The sequence below is a fragment of the Leptonychotes weddellii genome, chromosome 8 (assembly GCF_054177405.1).
Source record: "Leptonychotes weddellii isolate Sample4059 chromosome 8, ASM5417740v2, whole genome shotgun sequence".
NCBI classification, from domain to species: Eukaryota; Metazoa; Chordata; class Mammalia; order Carnivora; family Phocidae; genus Leptonychotes; species Leptonychotes weddellii.
Genome location: NC_138376.1, coordinates 12,157,819 through 12,173,589, shown reverse-complemented (window position 1 = coordinate 12,173,589; position 15,771 = coordinate 12,157,819). Strand labels below are relative to the sequence as shown.

General features: G+C 40.6%; 1 long non-coding RNA gene across 2 annotated transcripts in view; it reads right to left on the bottom strand.

The window, feature by feature from the left end:
• LOC145722937 (uncharacterized) overlaps positions 1-15,771 on the bottom strand; it is a 43,837-nt gene that overhangs the window by 6,520 nt on the left and 21,546 nt on the right. Inside the window, exons 2-4 of one of the 2 annotated variants that reach the window (XR_014147505.1) lie at positions 14,793-14,876; positions 6,594-6,760; positions 3,275-4,791 (exon numbers count right to left, since the gene is read on the bottom strand). This is a non-coding gene — a long non-coding RNA (uncharacterized LOC145722937). Of the gene's footprint in view, positions 1-3,274; positions 4,792-6,593; positions 6,761-14,792; positions 14,877-15,771 lie in introns of those variants that run through there. The other variant, XR_014147504.1, reaches the window with a different exon arrangement.

Sequence of the window (15,771 nt, the reverse complement as noted above, 5' to 3'; positions counted from 1 at the left end):
GACAGATGGTCACTAGACCCATGGTGGGCATTTCGTAATGTATAGACTTGCCCAATCACTATGTCGTCCGCCTGAAACTAATATAATGTTGTGTGTCAACTGTACTTCAATAAAAATAAATAATCAAACACATGAATAGGAGAAAAAAGAACCGGACCGATCAGCGTTGACTTAGAGATTAGGGAAGTGTTCCTTTCAAGCCCTCCATCGGGCCTCTGGAAGAAAGGATGGAAGCTTCCTACTCGTTCTCATCACGGAGTTTGTGACCTGTGTTCTTGCTATTCCCCAATATGCATTTTTGTGGCTTTGTTAGTTCTAACAAAGAATGCTGGAATTTGTGAGCTTTCCTCTTTTGACCCTTTTGGCTGAATTCATCAACATTCTCTAATGTTATTAACAAAAGAAAAAAAATTATTTTTAGGTGGGATGACCACAGAAGGCTGAAATCAGACCTTCCCAAGCATGTTGCAACTCTGCAAAGGGGTCCTAGGAAGCTCTTTCTCCCTCACATGGTCTCAGCTCGTAAGTCATCATTTTGTAAGCCTTGTCCTGAGAGGACCAAGTCACAAAAGTTTCTGTTTTGTTTTTTCTTTTAAAAATCTCTATTTGCATATAACCATACAGTGAATAATAGCTTAGAGCAGCCAGGGGGAGGGAAGGAGAGATAAAGCAGGGTAAGAAGGAGTGGGTAGAAATGATAAAAGATCACACAGAAACTGGAAAGCTACAAGTTATTATTAGTACTTTCTTTTTTCTTCCTTCATCTTGTCTTTCTAAACAGTGGCTGCATTGGGATGGGTGAGATCTGACTGGGGTCCCACGTGCAATACCTAGGTTTGGGTTAGGATTTGTGGATGAGGAGGTGAGGAACAGGACCAGGTAGGAAAGTCTTCAGGGGGAAAGAAATTCAAATGAGTGGGTTTCAGATCCCTCAGGCAAACCAAGCCTGGAGTATATCTCAGCCTCCAGAGACCCCAGGAAAAACATAAATGGCAGAGTTACTAGAATATAAGCAATTTAATTTGACTCAGGAGAATGAGTAGAAAAAAGGCTTAGGTCCCAGCTTTGGAATCAGACACTCCTAGGAGGAAAAAAATGGCATTTGCTAATTCATTCATTTATTTATTTATTCAAAATGAATAACAGCAATAAAATCATGGCCAGCTACAAAGGGAAAACTTTATTTGTTGCTTTCGGGTATGCTAAACTCTGGGTATCAATTTCTTGAATATAGGAGGATCACTCAGAATTACTCTAAAATGCTGCAATATATTTAAGAAAGACCCTTGGCAGCAAAAGGACTCACACCATACAAGCTTAAGCAAATTAATGCCAACTCTAATGGGCCAGTAAACATTATCAATAATGTTTTCAACTTTCTTCGTTTTAAGGCTGTCTCTTTTTCTACACGGACAACTCAGTTCTCTTTTAGTCTCCACTTAAAAAGAGAGAGGAATCAGGATTCATATGTTAGACTATCGCTGGACTCTTTGTGACAAAAGGAATATTTCCCCAGTATTGAGACTTATGAAGATAAAGGAGAATGACAAAGCAATCTACAAGAATTTCTCCCTATTGACACTGACTCCAATAAATGTCATAGTAATGAAGATTTGGGAAGTGGAAGCTTTTCAGTAAAGGAAAAGGTATCAACAGAGTTTCACTTGGAACAGGGAAGAGAGGCATATAATTTGTGTTTTAGAGCATAGATGTCCACCATATACATACTTGTTCAATCCTCATTAAGTCACTGTGCCAAGTATTTATTTTTTCCTTCTCCAAATAATGGGCGAGGTCCGCTCTTTCCCAGAATGGAAAAGGTGGTGATGGCAACTTCCCTTCAAGAAATTCGCCGAACCTCTTAGCCGAGATGCCAAAGGAAAGCCACCCAGAAAGAAAGTTTCCCAGTATTGGGATGGGACTTTTCTCTTGAACATTCAAGCTCATTTGCCTCTCTAGACAATTTTCAGCATTTCCTCTTTTTAAAACAAAGACTCTTGGGAGAAGTCTTCATTTTAAGTGTTGTTGATGCCTGGATTAATTTTAAAGTGATGTCTTGGTGGAAATCGGTACATAGTCAGATGAGAACAAGGATGACTCTTTCAGAAGGGAGGACAAGTGATATGTCTGTGGGTGAAGGTGGAAGAGAGATGGCGAAGACATCAGGAGACAGAAAATGATAAAGGAGAAGAGGGGAGGAGACAACAAGAAAGATTAACTTCTCTAATTTAAATCTTTTATCTGAACTGGCTCTGGTGGTTGCGGGAATAAGTTCACACAAAACCATGCAATACCCAGGGGGCGCCTGGGTGGCTCAGTTGGTTAAGCGACTGCCTTCGGCTCAGGTCATGATCCTGGAGTCCCTGGATCGAGTCCCGCATGGGGCTCCCTGCTCGGCAGGGAGTCTGCTTCTCCCTCTGACCCTCCCCCCTCTCATGTGCTCTCTCTCTCTCATTCTCTCTGTCTCAAATAAATAAAATCTTTAAAAAAAAAAAAAAAAAAAAAAACCATGCAATACCCAGTCATCTGGCAAACCTTTATTGAACACCTAGTATGTTCCAGACACTCAATTCAAATCTAGGGATTCAAGACTGACCAAGACAGAGAGAGGACTTCTACCACAGACTACATCCCAGAGGAACTTACATCTAAATTAAGCTTTGAGAAATAAATAAGGATTCACAAGAGAGGCAGGTAGCCAGACATGGCCATTTGTGACTTCTGACTCAAAAAGACCCTCAAGTATTGCTTGCAATTCTTTCACTTTTCCCCAGCGTCTCTAAGCTTTATCTCCTGGAGCTGTCAGTACTGCCCCATATCTACCTACTGTCAGAAGACAACCTCAGCACCTGTTTCTCAGAGAAAGAGGGGCCACCATTCATGAAATTCTTCAGTTTCTCTCCATCATCACTCAACCATATATCCCCATTCCCACCTCCTCACCTCATCTTACAGGAAAGTGTTTTCATCCTGCCCCGCTGCCACCCCCCTCCCCCCGCCCCTTGATGTAACCAAGTCTCTCTTCAATCACTGAGACCTATACCTTTTATATGTCTTCTGGAACCTATGATACCATAGTCTCCATCCTCTCTCGTGCCTTCATCTTATCTCTTAGCCCTAGTTCATCATGAAAACTGCTCAGCTTTTCTCCCTCTTAAAAAGCAAACCCACACACACACATCTCACAAATGTTTATTAAAACAATTCCCGTCTGGAGTTCCCTTACGTGTACTTATATTGTTTTATTAATCTCCTTATTTACAAATCAATGAATTCTTAGTGATTCTCAACCTAATTAATCTTTCTGCACTATTAGACATTACTGACCATTTCTTCCTTCTTGCAATGCTCTCCTTTCTAAAATATTAACTTCTTTCCAGTTCTCTTACCCATCTAATTATTCCTTCTAGATATCTTATCATTCTTGATCCTTTAAATAGTTGTAGTTCCCAGAGTCCAGGTCTTGATCTGCTTCTCGTCCCATTAGCTCTCCGAAGTAATTTTATTCGTTTTTAGGACTTACTCTCTCTGACTTCCCATGCCCAACCAACAGGAATTCTTGTTAGATCTTCCTTCCTTGTATTTATCAATCCCAACCTCTTCTCTACATCTAACCTACTGCCATCACTCAATGCTGGCTGTCCTCGCCTCTCACCTTGTTTAGAATTAAAGCCTCTTAATGCATCTCTGCCTCAATTCTGGTGACCCTCCAATTCTTCTTCCACAGTTTGCCAGAGTGATCTTCCTAAATGACAAATCTTATTTTGTTCCCCTGCTTAAACACTGGAGTGGCTCTTCATTGTCTTCAGGATAAAGTTCGAATCCTTATGAAAATTCTCATACTGACACAGAGTTTCATTTAAGATCAGTCCCGATCTACTTTTCTAATCCCTCTTCCCCTTCTTTATACCATGCACACACTTGGGGAAATTTTATTTATTTATTTATTTGAGAGAGAGCACAAGTGGAGGGAGCAGCAGAGGGAGAGGGAGAAGCAGGCTTCTTGCCGAGCAGGGAGCCCTACGTGGGGCTCGATCCCAGGACTGTGGGATCATGACCCAAGCTGAAGGCAGACGCTTAACCAACAGCCATCCAGGTGCCCCACTTGGGGAAATCTTTGATCACCCTTCAATCAGGCCATGATTTTTCACACCTCATGCCTTCGCTTCTGCTTAAATTTGAGCCTGGAATATTTTTCCCGAATTTCTCCACATGGAAAAATTATACCTATTCTTCAAAATACAAAAAATAATTACATCCTCCGCAAAGCATTTCTTGTTATTCCCCCTTACTCCCTTCACTGTACAAAAACACATCTCCCAGGCAAACTTGGTTACTGTTTCTTCTCTGCTCCTATATTATTTCATTCATTCCACTATTTACAGCCTTTACCAACCAGATGGTTTCATGGTCATACAACTCTGTTTCTCCTGGGAAATCAAGGACCTAACCCATCAGGGCAAGGACAGTTAAAGTCACAACTGGAACAATGATCTAGAATACTTAAGCTAAGTGAGCCATCTCCTATGCTATGGTGTGTGGTTAGTATCATCCTGCTGGAGGGGAAAGTAGATCTGAAAATCTCTGAGAGTCTCTGTCTGGACTACCCTGATTCTTTGAATAACTTCACCATTGCTTCACCACAGAATCCACATAGCTGATGCCTTTGTTTTCGAAAGGCCACTGTGTGAACAGCGGCAAGAAAAACAGCATCTCTCTTACCACATCATCGGCACCATGATTGAAGGTGACATCTTGATAGCGTTCAAGCTTGCTCTCCTTCCCAAATGCCTGGATAAGCAGAATGACATTTTTAGGGCTGTCCCATAAACTGAATCATTTTGAGAAGAGTCACAGTGGTCAGGCTTTCCGGTACATGGTTTGCTGTGGTGTACAAAGTAGTAGAAATGAATGTATTGGGTGGCATTGACCTGTTAGTTCAACAGAACTTCCTTAAGATCAATCCAAATATGAGTGTACCTCTGAAGTCTGAAGAACTTTTGCTTTTCTAAAATGGGAATTGAGATGGAGATATAGTTACAAACCTCATGAGATAATTTAGTCTAATTGTAGGTATTGAAAAACCCAAGTGAGCCCCTACCATGCACCAGTTAAGTGAAATATAAACAGACATGTGACTGTGCAAATAGCACTGTTTGTCAAGAATTTAAGTTCCCTGAATAAATTCTTAAATAAAAATTTTTTAAGCAACAGTTTTAAAATATCAAATGAAAGTTGTGGGCCTCATTGCACAATATGCGATCCATACAAAATGGTAACAGTTCACCTTTGAAAATTTGGGGAGGGAAGGGAAGGAAGGATGTGAAAAGATTTGGTCTGAAAGTTGGAAGGAACTTAGGTCTCCTATTACAGCTCTTCTGTAATTGCTTACTTGGCTTAGAGAAGACAGCCATCTGGTGCTTCACATTCTCCAATACAGTATGGATAGAACACCTGCTTCCCAAAAAGACATGGATTAAGTATGATATGTGGAATGGTAGTCTCCTTGGTTCTTAGAAGAAGCCACACAGAAGAAGGCCAAGCTATTTTCATCTGTATTGCATATGATTCATTCATTCAGCATTAGCCATTGAGCACTACGTGCCAAGCACTATTCTAAGTGTGGGGATGAGTAGAGAACAGAAGAGACAAAAAAAAAAAAAAAATCCCTTCACTGTAAGAGCCAACATTTAATGGAGGGAAAGAAGAGCAAATAAACAAAAGAAGTAAATTATATATTGGAAGATGGTAGGCTGTATGGAGAAAACTGAAACAGGGAAAGGGGTCAGGGAAGTCGAGGGTTGGAGGTGGATTCCAACTCTTATTGAATGGTGATGCTCTGGGAAGACCTCACTAAGAGCGACGGTTGAAAAGAACTTGAGGAGGGAAATGAGATGAGTTACGAACATGAAGATATCTGGAGGAAGAATATCTGGGACAGAGGACACACAGATGCGAAGGATTTGAGGTGGGAACATGACTCTGTGTTCAAGGAACACTGAAAAGGCCAAGGTAGCCAGTCGGTGGGAGAAAGATAAGAGAGTTAGCAGGAGGCCAGATGCACAGAGCCTTATAGCTCATTGGAAGGATTTGCTTCTCTGAGGCAGATGGGGAGCCATTGGGAGACTTTAATCAGAAGAGAAACATAGTCTAACTCGCATCTTAAATTTATTCCTCTGGCTGCAGTTTTGAGAGTAGATTTGTGGGAAGGTGCCCAGGTAGTCAGCTGTGAGAGCAATGCAGTCAGTGGTGAGGGCAGGAAGGTCGCCACAGAGGCCATGAGAGGTGGTCAGAGACCACAGGATTTCCTATTGGAATGAACTTGGGCATGAGAGAAAGAAAGGAGTCAAGGTTGACAGCATGACAGTCGTCCTGGCAAATGGCAGAGTAGGTAACATTATTTCATTATTATCATCCCACTTAAGGCAAATAATTTAACATGATCTCTTCTTCCACATTTGTATATATCTTTCCAAATGATAAAAATGTGAATACTCAATTGAGAAGTTTTAAAGACTTTGATTGAAAGAAGCTATATAATAAATTATACACACACACACACACACACACACATATAACTTTAAAAGGCTCACTTGAGGGGCGCCTGGGTGGCTCAGTCGTTAAGCGTCTGCCTTCGGCTCAGGTCATGATCCCAGGGTCCTGGGATCGAGCCCCGCATCGGGCTCCCTGCTCCGCAGGAAGCCTGCTTCTCCCTCTCCCACTCCCCCTGCTTGTGTTCCCTCTCTCGCTGTGTCTCTCTCTGTCAAATAAATAAATAAATAAATCTTTAAAAAAAATAAAATAAAAGGCTCACTTGATCCTAACAAAATATCTACAGTATAAAATTTTTTTCACAAACCAGATCCGCATGAAAGGGACAATATAGTGTTATTGCCCAGGTTTTACAAAAGAAGAAACCAAGGCCCTGAGAAATTGTCATGCAGCTGGGAACCAGTTCTGATTCCTTCTCCGGAGAACTTCTACCATAAACACTGCCTGTCTGATCATATGAAACCCATGCATGTTACTTTTATAATAAGAGTAACGATTTCTATGTGGAAGGGCTCTTGGGTTTTAACAATGAATAAGCCCCTCATCTAAAGAATGTAGATTGCTATTATAAGACACAATATATTACCAGGTGGGTTTTTTTTTCCTTTAGATTCTATTTCCCCATCCTTCAAGTTAGATAGTCATTAATCTGCTGCTTTGTCATTCCATATGTATTAAAGCTAAACTGTGAAGACTGACTTGAAATGCAAATGCTGTTTTAACAACTTTCCAGCAAATACTACGTCTTGTACTAATACTAGAGAATGTGAGATCAGTAGATTGTGGAGCTCAGTTTTTTCTCCTTTTCAACTGTCTCTACTCGCTATCCTACAATGTTCTGAAGGCAGCAAGTCAGGCTAGAAGAGAAAGTTTATAACAATTTGTATTTCCTCTGCTGTGGGGCAAAGAAAACCTTAAATGTCGGTTTTATAGTCTTCTGTACTCTCAAGGGAATTTAGGTATGCAGAGCTTTGGCTGAGATAGGAAAGGAACAGCTCGGAGGTGGGGGCTACTGCTTAAAATGTTCCTTTGTTTCATTTTTTTTCCTGTTATTGTATATGAAACTTTGAAACCATCCTGACTTTCCATTCCAGAGACACAGGCAACCACAGGTGCCAATTGCCCGGACTGCTTGGGTGAGAGGCACACATGCTTTCTGGCTTTTTTGGGGCTCAGAGTGAAAGCAGAGGGGGTTCCATGAAGAAGTTTTGCTATGAGACTAAGAAGTTTGCCTATCAGGGGCGCCTGGGTAGCTCAGTTAGCTAAGTGTCCGACTGGTGATTTTGGCTCAGGTCATGATCTCAGGGTCCTGAGATCAAGCCCCGCATGGGGCTCCATGCTCAGGGGGAGTCTGCTTGAGATTCTCTCCCTCTGCCCCCACTCATGTGCACACTCTCTCTCTCTCAAATGCATAAATAAAGATGTTGGCCTGTAAGGGTAAGCTGTAATCCTCTGCCACCATTGGGGTGAAAGATGTCCTGTAAGGAAATTCAACAAGGGAAATCTCCAGGTTCGATACAAGCAGGCATAAAGCAGAGTACTTGTAGCCCCCAAAACTGAGTGGAAACTCAAGGCTATGGATTCTAAACTCAGTCTGTGTTTACTTGCCTTGTAAGCTGAGGAAAGTGTCTTTAAATTCTCTCTGCCTCCATTTCTTCATCTATGGAGTAGGGCATGCCACGGGGACAGGTATTCTATAAATACATAGATATTATCTTTTCTTGGAAAATAAGTGCTCTGTTTAGCCAAAGAGCTCTCCTTTCTGTAGAGCAGGGTGTGAATCAGAGCTCCTGGGTCTCCCTCCAAACTGCTGAAGATATTCGGAAGATGCTATGGACAAGGCACTTTGGCTTTAGGTACATTACCCAATGACTGTGCAGAACTTCAGGAAGATCTGTTTTATTGTTCTTTTGGAGACATTACTCTGAAGTGATGAACTTAAAGATCTGCTGGGCTGACCACTTCTACCACGTTGAACAGCAAATTCCACTTTAACTTGCTAGGTTTTTTTCCCATACTCTTACCTATCCCACCTCCGCTCTCAAACACCACACCACGCACGCACGTGCGCGCACACAGACAGGATACCTCCTCACACTGGTCATTTGCCTGACCTACCCTTATGATTTGAGGGTTGTCAAAACGCTTTTTTTTTTTTTTTAAAGATTTTATTTATTTATCTGAGAGAGAGAATGGGAGACAGAGAGCATGAGAGGGGGAGGATCAGAGGGAGAAGCAGACTCCCCGCTGCGCAGGGAGCCCGATGCGGGACTCGATTCCGGGACTCCAGGATCATGACCTGAGCAGAAGGCAGTTGCTTAACCAACTGAGCCACCCAGGTGTCCCTCAAAACGCTTTCTGCTGCTACATTTATGCACTCCTAAACTTTTCTCCTGTTATGACATGGAAACCTGTTATTAAAACGGAAAGAAGAGTCAAACCTACTCCGTTGTTGCCAATAGCATCAGATTCCTGTTAAAAGTGTGAGCGCTGGGTTTGAATCCCAGCTCTGTCACTTGCTAGCTGTGTGATGTCTCTGAGGCTCGGTTTCATCCTCTGTGAAATGGGCACAGTAACACAATGGGTCTCATAGGGTTTGTTCTGGGAAGTGTGGATGATAATGATGTAAAGAGCTCACAGCAGTGCCTGATATATAATAAACACACAATAAACACAGCTTTTATGATTATTACTGGCTCGCCCATCTCCAGCCAGAAGAGGAAGGTAAACAGTGTTGGTGAAGAGACAGAGCAAACCCTGTATTTGCACTAACCATTTACGAGTGTTCAACTTAATTTTTATTTTACTCCTGTTTATGGTAAATTTTAAGGGCCTGCAAGAACTGCCTTACCCTATAGACAAAGACCATGCCAATCACTCTTTTGCTAATGACTGGAGTGACCTCTAGTGGTCCCTTTAGCATACTAGGGGAAAAAACAAAAACACTCCAATTAAAGGCCACTGCTAGCTAGCGTCAGCTTTTCCTATTCTGCTTGTAAGCCCAAAATTCACAAATTGCTTAAGTGGAAACCAATGTAGTGTTTAATTGGGTTGACTGATTTCATAATGAAAATGTTAACGTCCACAGAGTACTTTCAACAGTCTCTTCCGAGCATCACCGCACCCCAGCTACCAATCAGGTCTGTTTCCATTTCAGCTAAGACAGAAGAGTCATTCACTCCCATTCAATTAGAATGCGTCGGATGCCTCCCCTGTCCTGACACCTTGCTAGTCAGAAAGGGACATATAAAGATGAAAAATGGCCAGGCCTCTGCTCTCAAGCAGCTCCTTAGTGAGCGAAGGAATTTGGGGAGAATTTGAGGAGGAAAGTACTAATAAAAAAAAGTGTCTGCTTCTCAGAATGTACTAAAAGAGATGTCAGCACATTGGATTGCCACAATTTGGTGCTTTCTGGAATTGTAGACAACCTTTCTTTTTCTGATAAGGGAAGAAACAGACCCCCTTTGAACAAAGAAGGCAAGAGCATTCTCTCCCACGGGCTGGGAAATAACTGGCTGACAGTGGAGTCAGGTAGCAAAAAAGAAAAGTACACTGCTATGTTGTTGTTGTTGTAAATCCATATAAAACAAAGCTAATTCAAACTTCAAAAAACAATCCAAGAAGTCATTTTAAAGTTGTTTTGTTACTAACAATCATATCCCATTTATTTTCTGGATAATTCTACTTTCAAATAAACTTACTCTTTTCTGTAAAAGCAATGCATTAAGTAGGCAAGTAAAGATGATAACTTTTTATACCTCTATATAAGTTTTCATGTAACTAAGTCCACAAGTCAGGAAAATATTTTGTCAGATCCTATTTTATTTCATAGAAGATTGGCAATGTACATCTAGTCTGTGTCTAAAGAAGTAAGATTCCCAAAGAGAATGTTACTGCTCTGAGAGAATACCCACCCTTCAATCATTTTTATTTGATAGTTCTATGAAGCTAAGGAATATTTTTAGCTACACATGAAAAGTATAGTTGTCTCTTATTTCTCTACTCACTCTCCATGAAAACTTTGGTGATGTCTCGTTGACAAGCTAATAGCCTTACAAAGTGCTATTCAGACTTGGCAGAAATTTAGAAATTATTCAAGCCTGATTCAACCTAAAGGCCGCAAAATGAATTCGCAAAAATTCAAATTCCCCCTTGTAACAACTTTATCTGACAATAATAGGGTGAGGACTCACTCCAAACACAATGTCACTGGAATTTCCCTGAAATATTAGGTTTGATCATTGGGAATTCTGTTGCATTTTTGTTTTAGGGTTTCTATTTAGTCTCACTTATGTTCATTCTTATGTCCTGGGAGGACAGACCTAGCCAATCAGGAGCACACAAAAAGTTTTGTTTTTAAAACTTATCTGTTGATTTATTTTTATTTATGTTTTCTTTATTCTTTATTTCTGTTTTTCTCTATTCTTATTCATTCTTTATTGATGATTTGTCTTATTTATCCTTAGCTGGTCCTCAGTTTATTTTTTTTTTTTTAAGATTTTATTTATCTTAATAAAGCAGGGGTGAGGGGCAGAGGGAGGGGAAGAAGCAGACTCTCCGCTGAGCAGGGAGCCCAACGTGGGGCTCAACCAGGCCCTGAGATCATGACCTGAGCCAAAGGCAGACGCTTAACTGACTGAGCCACCCAGGGACCCCTGGTCCTCAGTTTATATAAGCTTTAAGACGTTCAACAAGATGTACTGTGTCTGATTAGGAGCTGGAATAGGATGGAACCCGCAGTTCATAATGAAATATTACAGGAAAGATTTATAGGAAAAAACCCAAGTTGAAAATTATAACATGACCTGCCCCTGGGGAGTCTTTGATTTCTCACTGTCAAGTTTCGTTGATTCAATTTTTTATTTGCTTTACATTTATAATGATATTTGCAATCTAATAGTCCTTCGTAGGCAATGAATATCCTTAGCCAACACTGAGTGGTGATTTGCATGCTTCTCTAAGCATTTGTACTAAGCATTGGGCTGACCTTAAGTTTGTTTGTTATATTGCTTTTAGTTATTTGAACTTAAACATTGCCACTTAAAACAACTATCAGCATATGTCTAAAACAAATAAAAGAGGTTAGTTGGCAGCACAGATTGTAAAATAACTTTTCCTGCTAACTGGGAAAAGCTACGGCATCTGGATATCTAGTTTTCACTCCAGAGAAATAATAAAACGGGGTAAGGTCTTCATTAGAAAAGTGTTAGGGCTTATTGTGTGCCTACCTCTGCTCTGGGAAGTTTAAAAGTAAGTAGATGTAACTTCCAGAAGCCTCAAAAAATATTGGGAGATACGATAATTATAATTATGCCTTTGAAACTTTGCAAGCTAGCATGTTCTTTCATACTACTCCATTTTAACCACATAGCTTTTGCTTCGTCTCCCTTGGGGTGTCATCAACAGGTTTGAGCTTTTTCGTCCCTGGGCTACTTGTTTATCTCAGCAGTTTGCTGCCACCTAGTGTCCAGGATAGAGTGGCATGCCTTAAATCAGATTTGGTGAGGGACAGAGCAACCTGACCCTCACCAGAGAGCACACAGCGTGAAAGCCAGCATATGAGTTTTATGATAATGGCTTTCGTGATAATCCAGTAATTCCATCAGATAAGATTCAGCTCCCTTTAATACGTGCCTCACACTAAGAATGAAAGGGGGGGCGGTGGAAACAGTTCCAGTCTCAAATTAAATTGGAAAACCACCTCACACATTTTCAAACAACTGGGTTTCAAAGCTCATAAAGTTCATTATGAGACTTCTTCCAGTACCAGCCCTACCACATGAATTTCGTGAACACAATCACAAAAGATTAAGTAGATTTCAGAGGGATTCCCACTGAGTGAGGTCTGCCACTTTCAGGGATGCTTCTGGAGACTAGGTCCCAGTATAAGGGAAATTTCTCCTTATTTTGTCTACCAAATTTTAGACTTCCTCGACTTTAATCTTCCATTTATATCCAGCTACAACTGGATGGCATATTACTTCTGCAAGTCTAGCTGTTACTAGGGTATGACAAACATTGTTCGACATCCACTTTCCTTTCCAATCCTGTTCCGCTTATAGCTGTTCTGAGGAATAGATTTCATTTTGGGAAGTGAACACACAGTGCCATTACATAAAGTCTGATTGATGGGAGTTTAGGTGGGCAGGAGTTATCAAAATCTGAAAACGGAGTGTTTGAAGGGGAAGGAGTGTATTATCATTAAAGAGGTGGGAAGATTAAGATTGCCTGTTCTGGCTGAATGATGGGTTGGAAGCACCAGCCTTCATTGTAGATCCCAACGACTGAGCCTGGCATCCTCGAGGACTCGCTCTGCTGGGCTGACCCTCTCACGATTCATTAAAGCCATTTGTCAGAAAAAGTCCTCTTCAGCAGTCGATCTAGTCACAAGCAGAGACTTGTTTGGACGTCTCTCTGTATGTGCCACTAGACAAAAATACTAAAACTTACAAAGGAATGACCTCAGCTGCTCAGAGCCAAAAAGGAGGCAATGAGGAAGAGAGAGAAAAATTCAGCCTCTCTGTGAAATTGATTCTCATCTGTCCCTTTCCTCCCTACTGACTATGTCACAATGCTTACCCTTGCCCACTCCTATTCTCCCTCATACACACCCACAGGTCCTCACACATGTATCTCTTCTCCTTCTTTTCTGCAAGAACTATATGCCATGGAATCACTTTCCTGGTGGTGGAGCAACCATCGCAATATTTAAAACCCTCAGTTATAAATTTTATTGCCACTCATTAAATTTCCCAATTGATTGCCAATCTTTCTCAACCATTTCCTATATGGGTATAAGCTTAAAAGGCTGGAGCATAACACAGGGGTCTGTGCATAGAGCAAATGTAAAATCTTTACTTTCACAAATCTGAATATTTTCATTTAAACAGTCTCATATTAGCAAAGGTGAGACCCCTTTTCTGTTTTGGTCATTAAGTACTTGGCTACCTGAAGGAAGACAGGATTTTGGAAGAAGAATTTATCCTGACCATACTGGCTCTGTTGTGTCCCTATAGATCTGATGACATTCTTAATGAACATCTAAACCTATGTTACAGATGAGAAAAGTTCTGAGATGATAAGCAATAAGGCAAATTGCATGCATGTGTGATATATACATACCCACATACACATGTGATGTTGCTGATAGATTATACGCAGGTAGGTGCTGAGCCAGAAACAAGAAACTTGATTTAAATACTAGGCAAAGAAAGACTCTTTTTGTGAGAAAGTCATCCTGAAATATACTTTTCCAGTGCAGAACTTGAGTTACCAATTGCTAGTATTCATAAACCTGATGGTTATAAAATGTCTATTCTTTGTTTAAAAAAAAATACCGATGGACACCTACCGTGTTACATAAAGAAGGCTAAGAACCCTTTATGCACACTGTTCTATTAACATAACAGAAAATATCCATCAATTGTCTATTGGTGTGCCCTTGGTAGGATATTAAGAACAATTTCTTCTGCAAAAGGATGGAAAACAAAACCTTGAGCAGTGAAAGATTGCACATTCCAAGAAGGTTAGCTAATTTCCTTCAATGGAGCATAGTGAAAGGACCTGTGGACAGTGTGTGTTGTTGTGCTTTATCTGTTAAAAAAAAATGAATAAAAAAGAAGCAAAGGCAAACAACAAAGATGCCATATCTTCTGGCATCCAGATCTAAAATTCACCTAGTTAAACGGTTATTTTGAGTAACTTTGAAAAGATCATCAATATTGTCTGCTATCTTAAACAACAAAAACTTTCTCTTTTTCCCTCCAGCTATCTTACATTTTAAAGACACAGACTCAAAATAGCACAACACATATTTCTAGGTTGTGATCATTAAAATGCTTCATCCGTCGACTGCTAGCCACGAATAATCAACTTGAGAAAATAAACCAAACTAAAAGGATTTCTTGTTCCTCTAACCATTTCTGGATTTTTTTTTTCAACCTTCTTTTCCTTCTTGCTCAAGCAAAGATAGCCCAAACAAACAAAATCCAGCTGTTTGCCCAATTTTTTCGATTTAAGCCTGCATAAATCAAACTAGAAGTGAGCTTATTTCTTGTTTCACCAAAAGGGAGTTAGCGACATATCCAAACTTCCCCCTAGGGAAGAGAAATAGGATAGGCCAGAAAGACAAATCAGAAACCTGTAAGTCAAGGTTTATCATAGAGAAACAACAGGAAATATCTATGAGGTTGTTTACAGCTTGTCAAGCTGACTTAATATAAGACTACATAATGTCTTACCTTGACAATAGCTTCAACTCTGGAATTTCCTTCCACTGTAGTAAATTTTATGGTGCCCTTGAACAAGGGAAGCAGCTTGGTGTGCTGTGGGGGAAGACACAGGCTTTGCTGATAGGCAGACTGAAGTGCGAATACCCAGAGTCATTTGGCTTTTGTCAAAGTCTTAATGAATCTGAAGTTCTTAATTGTAAAATGAGTATAAGAATGTATACCCAACATTACTGTGTGAAGATCTAGAGATAATATACAAAAAGTCCCAGGAATACATCTTTAACCATTTTTTTGTAAAGATTTTATTTTTTTATTTGAGAGAGAGAGAGCACAAGGGTGAGGGGATAGAGACAGAGGGAGAAGCAGACTCCCCACTGAACAGGGAGCCGGATGCGGGGCTCAGTCCCAAGACCCTGAGATCATGACCTGAGCTGAAGGCAGACGCTTAACCGAGTGAACCACCCACTGAGCCATTCAGGAACCCCCATCTTTAACCATTATTGAGAGAATTATGGGCACCGAGCTATAGAAGATGGAATGGGGAGAAGATTTTTGTCCAGGACACAGGTAGAAAAAGGCTGGAAATCAGGAGAAATCAAATGCCTCTTTAGTAAAAAGTTTATTTAAGGTCCAACCAGCACAATGAGGCAGGGAAACCAGGTGACAGAGACTTTGTGAAGGTATAGCCTGTCCCAAACCGGAACTACTCTACTCTATCACATTTCAGATTTATCAAAGGCCCTCGTAGAAATAGGCACTGTGACAAACTGTGGAAAAAGCCAAGAAGTCCATCGACAGATGAACGGATAAAGAAAATGTGGTGTATATATACAATGGAATATTATGCAGCCATCAAAAGGAATGAAATCTTGCCATTTGCAACGACGTGGATGGAACTGGAGGGTATTATGCTGAGTGAAATAAGTCAACCAGAAAAAGACATGTATCATATGACCTCACTGATATGAGGAATTCTTAATCTCAGGAA